Source organism: Colossoma macropomum, unplaced genomic scaffold (genome assembly GCF_904425465.1).
Source record: "Colossoma macropomum unplaced genomic scaffold, Colossoma_macropomum, whole genome shotgun sequence".
Lineage (NCBI taxonomy): Eukaryota > Metazoa > Chordata > Actinopteri > Characiformes > Serrasalmidae > Colossoma > Colossoma macropomum.
Genome location: NW_023494803.1, coordinates 12,504,421 through 12,514,981, shown reverse-complemented (window position 1 = coordinate 12,514,981; position 10,561 = coordinate 12,504,421). Strand labels below are relative to the sequence as shown.

Below are 10,561 nucleotides of genomic sequence, written 5' to 3'. Positions count from 1 at the left end.
AAATCATTCAGCCCTACTTTCAGCCACAGAATGCGTCCACCCACTCCTATCAGAATCTGGAACTGCACTGTCACCTTTTCAAGCATCATACAGACCTCCTGCTAGCACTGCATACTTCATCCTTTCTTTCTGAACCTGGAAGTGACACCATGCGTGTTGCCTCTGGAACCCCTTCAGAACAACTAATCTTGCTCCATCTGTCTCTTCTCTGGATGATGCATGCCTCATAGGCCTTCATTTTGTCTCCTCTCCATGCCTCAGACTAGACTTGAATTGTTTGTTTTGGGTGCTCCTGGGAACCTGCTCATCTCCTAGTCATTTCAGTTGCTCATCTGCTATCAACTGTTGTATCAACACTCTCTCATCCCATTCAGTCATCAGTCCATGGGAGCAATATCTGTTCAACCTCACTGGTCTTCTCTGGGGGCTTGGATTTCAGGAAAGTGATCATTATCCACTGTCATAACTCAAGTCAAGTCAAGTCAGGCTTTATTGTCATTCCAGCTATATACAAGTACACAGTAAAATGAAACAATATTCCTCCAGGACCAACACAGGAACACAAGTGCAGAACAATACAATATACACAGTGCAGACAATACAGTACAATAAATAAATATGAAAAACTTACAATAAATACAAAACAGAACACAGGCAGTACACGGTACTGAGAGTATGTGGAGCTGTGCAAAGGAAGATGTAACATACTATGACATATTAGCAGCTTAGCAGATAGCCTTGCATATATGAGCATAGCAGTCACTGAGGTAGCAACCAGAGCAGCAATATACAGTATACAGTATTTGGTTGATACAGTAATTCTAGCAGCTAATATTGTTAAAGTGAAGTGTTTCAGTGAAATGCAGTAACAGAAGTTTAAAGTGTGTTCACTCTCCTGAGAGTTTATTCTACAGGTGTCTATAATAAGTGGAAGTAGCTCAATTTCAGATGAATCCAAACCAGTGTTATCTGATTCAGATCTGTGTTTCTCCCACAGTCCTGTGAGCATCCAGTTACAGTGAACAGTGGCCTGTACAGTAGACCAGTAATTCAGTTTGGTCCAGCAAAGAATGTTAATATCATGTTTGTGTAACGGGAGTAAATGGAGGTATAATGAGAATGACAATGGTCCTAGAACAGAGCCTTGTGGGACATCATAATTCATTTCAGCACAAGCAGAAAATCTGGCATTTACATTTATAAACTATTAGCTGTAGTGTTATAGACAAGACTGCTACAGCCGAGTCTACTAGATCAAGACCAAAAACCAACAAGTCAATTTTTCTCTGTCATTTTTTGTGCTACAATTTTGAAAACTTTTTTTGCAAGTGGATTGTCTTATATCTAATTTCCTCAGAAATAGCATGGATTCCCAAATCAATGCTGGGCAGTGCAGGGTTCACTCCTGGTTCGCTCTCTCATTTTGTCCATTAAATAGGCGTGGAAACATGAGAAAAAGCTGACTGAGGCCTCCAGGGCCTGACAGAAGCCCCCCATGCATTAGGGGTCCCCTGAAATATCTATAGCACAAAAGAATGTGCTAGTGGTCACATCCATTACATTTCAACAACTTTCAGGTCTGTTCTTGTAAAGATGTGTCTCACGTCTTCTTCTTCTTCATGTCTTCTCTTCATGTGTTGTCCAGCATTTTAATAGTTTACATTATTGTTTTGTTTACTGTTCACATTTTTGTTTATTGTTTGTTGTGAAGTCCTATGCACAAAACGGAGTACATAATTTTAATATTTAGTATTTAGCAAACCACTTATTTAAAAACTGAAATACTGAGAAAGTCGATCTAAGATGAGTTTAGCATTAAAAAGCATGATTTTGAGTGCTGTGGGTCTTTAATAATTGCTGCATAAAAATTGAAATTGCTTTAGTTTACAGGAAAACTGTCCAAACAGACCTAATAAGTAGACTTGCATAATAAAACTATGCAAACTACACTGAAATAAACTCTACATAACAACATTGTGCTGCTGGATCATAATGAGTGTGCACATGTGTGCTGGTGTGAGGAGCTGGAATGAATTACAGTCATTATAGATTTTATGAATGCTGAGAGTTTATTTTGTTTTGAACAGTCAGAAACAGTATTTTCTGATTAATTTGTATTTTAAGAAAGTGTAATGCTTATCTAATGCTTAAACCACTTTAAAAGAAGTGAAAAAAGAAAGGAAAGGAATCAGAGGAAAAGGAAAATAACAGTGGCCAGAACTTCCTTCTTGAGGTTTTCAAGATTCTGTCTCTCTCCAGTCTGTAGAAAAACAACATTTAACAGAATTATTCACATGCTACTCCTTAATGTTTTATTATAGTTAGAGATACAACATATTCATTGATGTAGTTCAGTTCTAATTCTAGAGATCCCATCTCAGCTCCAGGAGATCCACTGACCTGCAAAGTTCAGATTCAACTGGAATCACTAAAACTTCTTCTATTCACAGTTCAAACTGTTAGGGAATGTGACTGACTATAAAACATTTTTGGGTCACAAGAGTAATTGTGCACAGCTACAGTGACATGAAAAACAGCAATACTAACTAGATTTTCAACTGGCACACTACATCTACATTACATTTTCTTCAGCGTCTGAAACAGGAAGCTGGAGCTCAACTCAACAGTGTAGATCTGTGTGGATGAGGACTGACAACTTTAATGAAGTTATACCGTTAAACCACAGGGTAGTAAGCATATGAGGCAATACCACACTGGTTCCTCTTGTTCCTGGACATCTTGATGTAGCCTTTATTACCCCACCCAGTACCCCAGCTGCAAAACAAATTACTGTCAGTGCTGGGTATTTATTTTTGCCTTCTCATTAAAGCACAATACTCTTCCAGACTATGTTGCACATCTATTTATGCTTCATACACGCACTGTAAACACCCCAGTTAACTATCCAGCTGCAAAGTAAATCTCGGATATTCATCTTTGTCTCCTGACTTAATTACTTTCCCCTTCTGCGGGGGTCGCAACCCAAATGTGAAGAAGATCCACTTTGTCCTTTCAACAAAAAACAAACCACCTTGGGAGCCCAACATTTTATGCCCAGTTTACCATCTTGCCTGTAAATATGTCTCAGTATGTGCTAAAGTACTAGAATAGACTAAAAAATAACATTAATATAAAGAAAAATTTAGCTCAGCTATAGCTGCTTTCTCGCATCTCTGTTCCACAAAAGTTGTCTCTTGTAAAATGTCTCTCAACATTCGACTTTTTGCGAGGCTGAAGTTGCTTCTCATCTGCCAGCTTCTTGTTCGAATTTTCCCATTACACCTTAAATGATGCAGCAGTTACAGTCAGGCACCATTTAAGATATAACGGGAAAATTTGAACAAGAAGCTGGCAGATGAGACATCAGCTTCATGACTTTATGATGTTAGATAGTTTCATGTGGCAGATTGAATGTATCAGGAAACCAGCGGGAGTGATTATAAACACAAATGGGCCTATTTCACAAGGAGTCGTGATTACTTCCAACTACTTTAAGTGCTAGCAGGGTAAAACTAACTTCCACTCCATATAACTACTGCAGAAGCAATGACTAAATGTTATAGTAATGTACTATAATGCTCACACACTGGGCTACAACAGACATGTCTTTTTTGTTTTCGTGCACCGTCATGACAAATAGTGAGGATAGGAAGTGGATGGAAGCACTGATTTAACCTTAAACAGAGCTAAAGTGCTGTATGTGTGGTGTCGCCCTGCAGCTGCCTCACATCATGTAGTCTCTCTGTCTTTGTACAGCAGCCATTTCTGTATTATTTCTGTTTTCAAAAAAAAGAACTTTTCTATGTAGCATGAATTTGGTAGACGTTGTTTAGATGTACCTAGCTATGCTAGAAGCCATTGCTAACTGTAGCTGTATTCCCAAACAAGGAAGCTAGTTTTCATTAGCTGCTGGCACCGGCTGGCTAATGTGTGACATATTTACAGATTTCTGATTTATATGTAAAGTCTATTTGACAGACCTCATTTAACCTCTCTTTTAGCTTATGGTAGGCTAGCTAATTAGCACCTGTAGCCTGCTAGCCTACCATTAGGTGGAAGAGAGTCTAAATGAGGTCATTAGCAGGAACACCAGCTTCATATGAGTAGCAAACTTTAAAGCTAGCTGGCTAGTTATGTTAGCAATCTGCCAAACAGCATCATTCTTTTAATTTCATTGCAGTTTCTGAAGCAATACTTTGGATAACATGCACCTTTCAGTGCTCAATCAAAAATGTCACTCCTAGCTAACTTGTATCTTAGCATTGAGGTTATGCTATGACATTTTGGTAAGAGCCATATAAGGTCTCTGACATAATGTGTCAGCTAACATTAGCTGCTTGAGTCAAGCTGATTATATAAGAATAATTTCGTTGATGGTTTATTTTCTGCAATAGCTTTTAAAAGTTGAGTAGAAAATTTGCTGGTGATGCAGGAACCTGCTTGATGTTAGCTGGGTAATCCAGTTTGGGAATAGCTGTTGTTAGCAATGGCTTCGGGCCAGCATAGCTAGCTTAATACAAACAGAGTCTATCAAATTCATACTACATAGAAAAACTTTTCTGTCGTACTTCTGTTTAAAAAAGAAATAAATCATTGGCACATTGTACAAAGACACAGAAACTGCAGTAAAAACAAGGCTATCACACACATACAGCGGAGCGGAACTGAGTCTTACCCTGCTAATGCTTAACCTGGAAGTAATCATGGCTCTTTGTAAAAAGTGTCCATAAGTCCATTCAGGTCTACATTACCTCCAGCATTTAAGACTGCTGTGGAGCCACAACAGGGCAGTAAAAGAGCCACATGTGGCTCCTGAGCCGAATGTTGCCAACCCCTTCCCTACTGTGTCCCTGACAGTAATGTGATCAGGAATTGTCTTTGTGAAGTTTACCTGTTCTTGACCAGCCAGTAGTCCTTTCCATGTCTAGTAGTGCCGTAAACAACAAGCAGGACAGCGTGATTCACCTTAGTGCTGCTGCAGTATGGATCATCACACACACCTGCAAATTCAGATTAGAGGCACACAGAGGAGAAACATTTTATCATTCAAAAATAAACTGGCTTGATATTCAGATCAGACATACATCATTTGAGTAACAAAAATGGATTCTGGAAACCATATATTAATTTAAATTATTTTTTTAATATACATATATATATTAGGCATCTCGATGTTAAAGGAGCAGATTTTCATGTCTAATAAGAAGGAGGTCTTAACAACAGAAGCTTCAGATGAGCTAATGCTAAATAGTCAGAGAGCAATGTTACATTAGGTACTGAAAAGGACTCACCATCTTTAATGTGAGATTTGTCAGCAAACTTTAACGAAACTATATAAAGAATAGCATGTGTACGAGTGCATTAATATTTATCTTGATACCCAATGTTTTTAATCCCAAATGTGAGCGCTCTACAGTCCTCTTTAATCTGGTAACTGTCAGCCACTAAGCTAAGAAAAGTTAACTAATTAGTTAACAGATCTTAATATTCAGTGTAAGTCTGCCTGTTAGTAGTTTGTGAGCTGTGATTTTGATCTTCCAAAACATTTTCACTTTCAGGAATTAAAAGAAATGAAATGAAATAAAAACAGCTCCAGATGATCAGGATAGTGTGAGTCAGGCATTGTACGCTCCTCTCTGACACCTTTTCTTACTCTAATCATTCTGATTTCTTGCCACCATCGTTCTCACAGCACATTTATTCTGAAATGTTCTTCCTTTTTTTGACAGAGGAAGAAATGTTTGGAGACAATCACTATCTTGCAAGTGGTCAATTTCTTCATGTGTGCCTCAACAAAGACAGAATATGGTCGAGAGTACACGCGGGACTGTTTTCTGAGGATTACCTGACTTGCAGAACTAGAAGCTGTGTCGGGAGGCGTCTATAGCTACAGAAATAGGTCCGATTGTGGCCACAGCGTTCCTCAGAGCGCGTTCTGTGTGACACACCTTTCTATAGCCGGAGCACTTAGCCCAAGCTCTCCGTTTTTTAAACTTGCAGTGCCCTTCCTGAGGAGAGATGGAAACAATCAGGATGGACTCCTAACTCTCCGGTTCAAAGTTCAAAAAGACACTTTCAAAAAACCATATTTCCAAAATTTTCCCTTCACCCAAAATGTAGATGAACTGCGCCAAAACAACAGAAAAAAAAATTCACTGGAGCTGTAAGGCTAACAACTAAGACCCTACCAATTAGCACTGCGCCAACTGCATGCCAAATCATCACAAAGCTGTTTGCTAAACTGTTATAAAAATGGGCAAAATGTATGGACATAATTTATGTGGTTAGCACCATGCTAATGGGCATACAGTTGGCTTTCATTCCTTCATAACTCCATTAGCTTTGTAGCTCTATTGCAAAATTAAAGAAGCAAACTTCAGACAATTAAGATATCTTAGCTACATTTGGTGTAAGGACAAATGTATCTATTTTTAACTTTTGGCATTATTAAACACTGTAGCCTCACCCTGGCCTGATATGGATAAGTGTACGCTGTCTCCAGGCCTCCACTACGCATGATGTACTTGAAGGCCCAGTGCGGCCAACCACCTTGACAGCCACAGTTTCCATATCTCCCGGAGCAGTCCACCAGCTGTTGTTCACTTAAGCGTACCAGCATTCTTGTCTTCTTGAACATCTGACCGTCTAGTGCTCCCGTCTGAGAGAGAGAGATCACATAAACAAACACCACAGTTTGAGACTGCTGAGCCACTCTTGGCTGGCTATTTTGAACAACACTGCACTATTTCAATCCTGAAGGCATCTATGACCAAATCTTTCTAGAAGACCCAATCTGAGTTTTAATAGGCAATGTAAGAGGCTAATATCTGAATTTCATGTTCTAGCTTTTACTGCAGAATAAAAAATATTTCAGATTGACTTTGGTTCTTAAAGATGAGTCTAATTAAAAACTGAAGGGACATCCAGGTATAACAACCAGCTCAAAACCGTACTGCTCTAATCCCTCTATCTGGTTTTCCCTCTTTACCTGCCCTGCTCTAACTCACTGCACTGAAGGCCCAGCAGGAGCCACAGTGACTTTGGTCCTTAACTCTGGTCACATAGCCCCTAGCCCTCCAGTCCACATTCCTGGGCCAAGCAGCACCCTCTTCCGGTTGAAGGAATGTAGTTTCACTCTCGATCTCAGACTCATTGAAGGACCCCAGGCAGCCTTTAAACATCTGCTGGTACTCCTGATTGTCCTTTTGACGAAGAAGATGGTGAGAGCATGTTTACTGAACAGCACATAATAAACAGAGCTGAAGAAAAGATTCAGCGAACTGTGTATGTAAGATCTCACCATATCTGCAAAGCGGTTCATGCCGAGTCTGTAGCTTTTGAGGCCCTGGTCAGCCAGCATGTTGTGCTCCAGGATCAGCTTTCGATTGTCCAGCCTGATCATCTTACGCTGAGACTCTTCTTCAGCTGAACCATAACTCTTACCTGAGAGGAAACATTTTTTATGCTGAGGAGGAAATGGGCCCGAACACATCACGAAAAAGTATAAGCTGCGAGTAAAAAAGGAAAAATTTCAGGTTCTTCAGATTGATGGAGAATGTGCTGTAGACAGTTCTATATAGAACCTTTTTGAAAAAGAGAGAGTGGCGCAATATAAAGATAAAGATAAAAACTGGAAAAAATAATAATCATTTTAATTTGTGAAAGCAAACACAGTAGCTTAAATCCAACCTGAGCTCAATGCTGTTAGTGAAAAAATACAGCTGATATTTGGCCGAGCCCTGCAGAGCTCTAACAGCGTTTATCAGGGCACAAAATGATCCACACAGACTGTTTTGATTCAGCTTCAACATTTTTGCTTAGAAAATATAGTTTTTTGTTTGGTTTTGGGCAAGAAGAGTTCCAGTGAAAGACTGTTTAGAATATATAAAAACTACAAATAAAATGTTGAGAGAAAATGTGCAGTGGCATTTAGTAACGACCTTAGTGGGAAAACATCTGTTTTTGATACATTTTCTCATTTTCTGTTACAATTAGTGTTCATTGTCTGTGACAAACATTGTTTTTCATTCTTTTCTTTTGCTTTTTTATTACTTTGTCTGTGACAAACATTGTTTTTCATTCTTTTCTTTTGCTTTTTTATTACTTTGTTTATGAGACATGCTGAACACGTTCTGTTCATAGAACCTCATGTTAAATAAAAAAGTAGCAACTTCACATTTTACAAAAGATTCTGGAGGGACAAAAATCCTAAATTCTCCTCTGAAATGGACTGAACTGCTGGTCTTTCATGCCCATGTGGTCCAGATGACATCAAGAAAGAAACAGTTTAGTCCTATTAGTGGTTGTTTTGACCAGCGTTTGATATTTTGCTGGCTTTTTGTAACTTATTCTCTGCCTTGTCGGAAGGATTGTTTGGATTCCTGGATGATGTTTCAGTAAATTCGTAAAAAAGATGCATGAAGATGAATGATCTTTGCATGATTAAAGGGTTCTCTGCATGGTTAAAGGGTTCTTCAGAATGATGGAGAATGTGCAGTAGACAGTGCTATATAGAACCCTTTTGAAAATGGTTCTATATAGCATTAAAAAGTGTTCTTCGTTACAAGCTTGACATCATCACAATAGCAGAAACCTTTCTGGTGCTATATAGAACCATATACAACACATTCTCCATCAATCTGAAGAATCATTTCACCATGCAGAGAACCCTTTAATCATGGAAAGGGTTTTTGGGTGTTTGTGGTTCTATACAAACAAAGCAAACAAATAAACACCAAACAAATAAACACTTACTGCTCAAATAAATGGACTTTAAAATCCAATTCCTTCAGATATGTACAGCTAAGTATTATAAATAATACATGTTATTTTAGTTTAATATGTCTGTCCAATGGAGAGTTGTTAATGGAGGTGGAGATTTTGTTATACAGAAGCAGATTTGATGTAAATTTCTCACCAAACTTTTGTTTCCAGGCGTCAAACTCCAGATCCTCCACAGAGACACTGGCTGCACTGGCCACAACAACCAGAGCAACAACAGCAAGCAAAACCCTCATTCTGCACAGAGTTGGAGTGAACAGAATAATTACCTACAATGTAAATAATTTCAGCCTAAGGGAAATAAACAAATACTGTTTAAAAATGTAATAATCTTTCAAATTTAGATCACATAAACTCTTTGAACCAGTATTTTTAACCTCTCAGTTTTTCTCACGATGCCATGTAGTTTCTGTCCTGCATTAATGTTGGAATGAGTGATCAGATAAAGTGTACAGGATTCAGTAAGAAAGCCATATCATATAAACACTGTTCAGCTGTGATGCTGGAATGCATCCTGATGAGGTAGTTTCAGTCAAGCTTTAGACTTAAAGAGTTAGTGTTTGGGCTGCTGTAAATTTTGAGTTAATTAAACTTACAGGTACAGATACAGATTAATATAGATTTCTGTTATGTTAACTTACTTTTAGAAGTTTCATTGAAATCTAAAAATCTAAAGACAGACTGGTAACTAACTTAACCCGGCCCTTTTTTTAATAGTGCAGTGTCCTAGAATTTTCTGTGGATGTTTCCTGTCATCCAGGTCAAAGTCCTTACAATTTATATATTTTTTAATTTTTTCATTATCAGATATATATATATATATATATATATATATATATATATATATATATATATATATATATATTTAATTATGATTAAAAAATGGTAACTTTACAGGAGAAGGAAAAAACATATTTTACCTTTGAGTCAATGGAACCAGTCATTTCTTTTGGTCCTTTCATCATGAAAGGACAACAGGGATTTTCAAATTAGATCATAAACAGAAAAATGACAAAAATGTAGATACTACATAATATAATTTTGCTTTCATTATTATTATTTTTATTATTATTGTTATTATTGATTATTTCCTAATGTTATCTAATGTTATTTTTGAAATATATTTCTTTTTTTAATTTTCTGATTGTGCAGAATCCCTAAAAGGTGTAAAAAATACAAGTGTGTTCTTCTTAAATGTAATTGATTTTTTATTTATTTATTTATTTATTTATTTAGCTAGCTAGTCAGTTAGTTAGTTAGTTACTTATTTACTTGTCATAAGGGTCACATATCAGACAGTAGCAAGATAATTAACAAATGCTTCATTTATAGTCATACAATTTGTGCAATTAATTTCATAGTGCTTTAGTTATTTGTATCTGTACCTGCTGCCTTTTTCTGTCTCTCAAAAGTTCTTTTTTTATGATGACCTTTTTTTCACTACTTTGTTTTTTAGGTTAGTATTTTTTCTTCAGTGTAAATCTCTGAATGCGCTTACCTGTATCTACCTGCTCTTCAGTCCTGAAGCTCTCTGTGTGAGTGGGTGCCCTCACTGTCACTGGCTTTATGCTGACTTTATCTGATGTTATCTGTCACTCTGATACTCATCTCTGTGCTAAAGATACCGACAGATACACGCCACAAACTTCAACTATCTAAGACAAAAAAAAAGATGAGAGCAATATGACTTCATGCATTACAGCTGCAGTGTGGAAACCTCAGGTCATTTTAGGCCTTCAGACAAGACATGATGATTTCTGTGAAATAGAAATAAACGGGT

The 10,561-nt window shown here is 37.5% G+C and overlaps 1 pseudogene; it reads right to left on the bottom strand.

Moving 5' to 3' along the window:
• Positions 1-2,675: 2,675 nt before the first annotated feature.
• LOC118823561 lies at positions 2,676-9,017 on the bottom strand (annotated as a pseudogene).
• Positions 9,018-10,561: the final 1,544 nt, after the last annotated feature.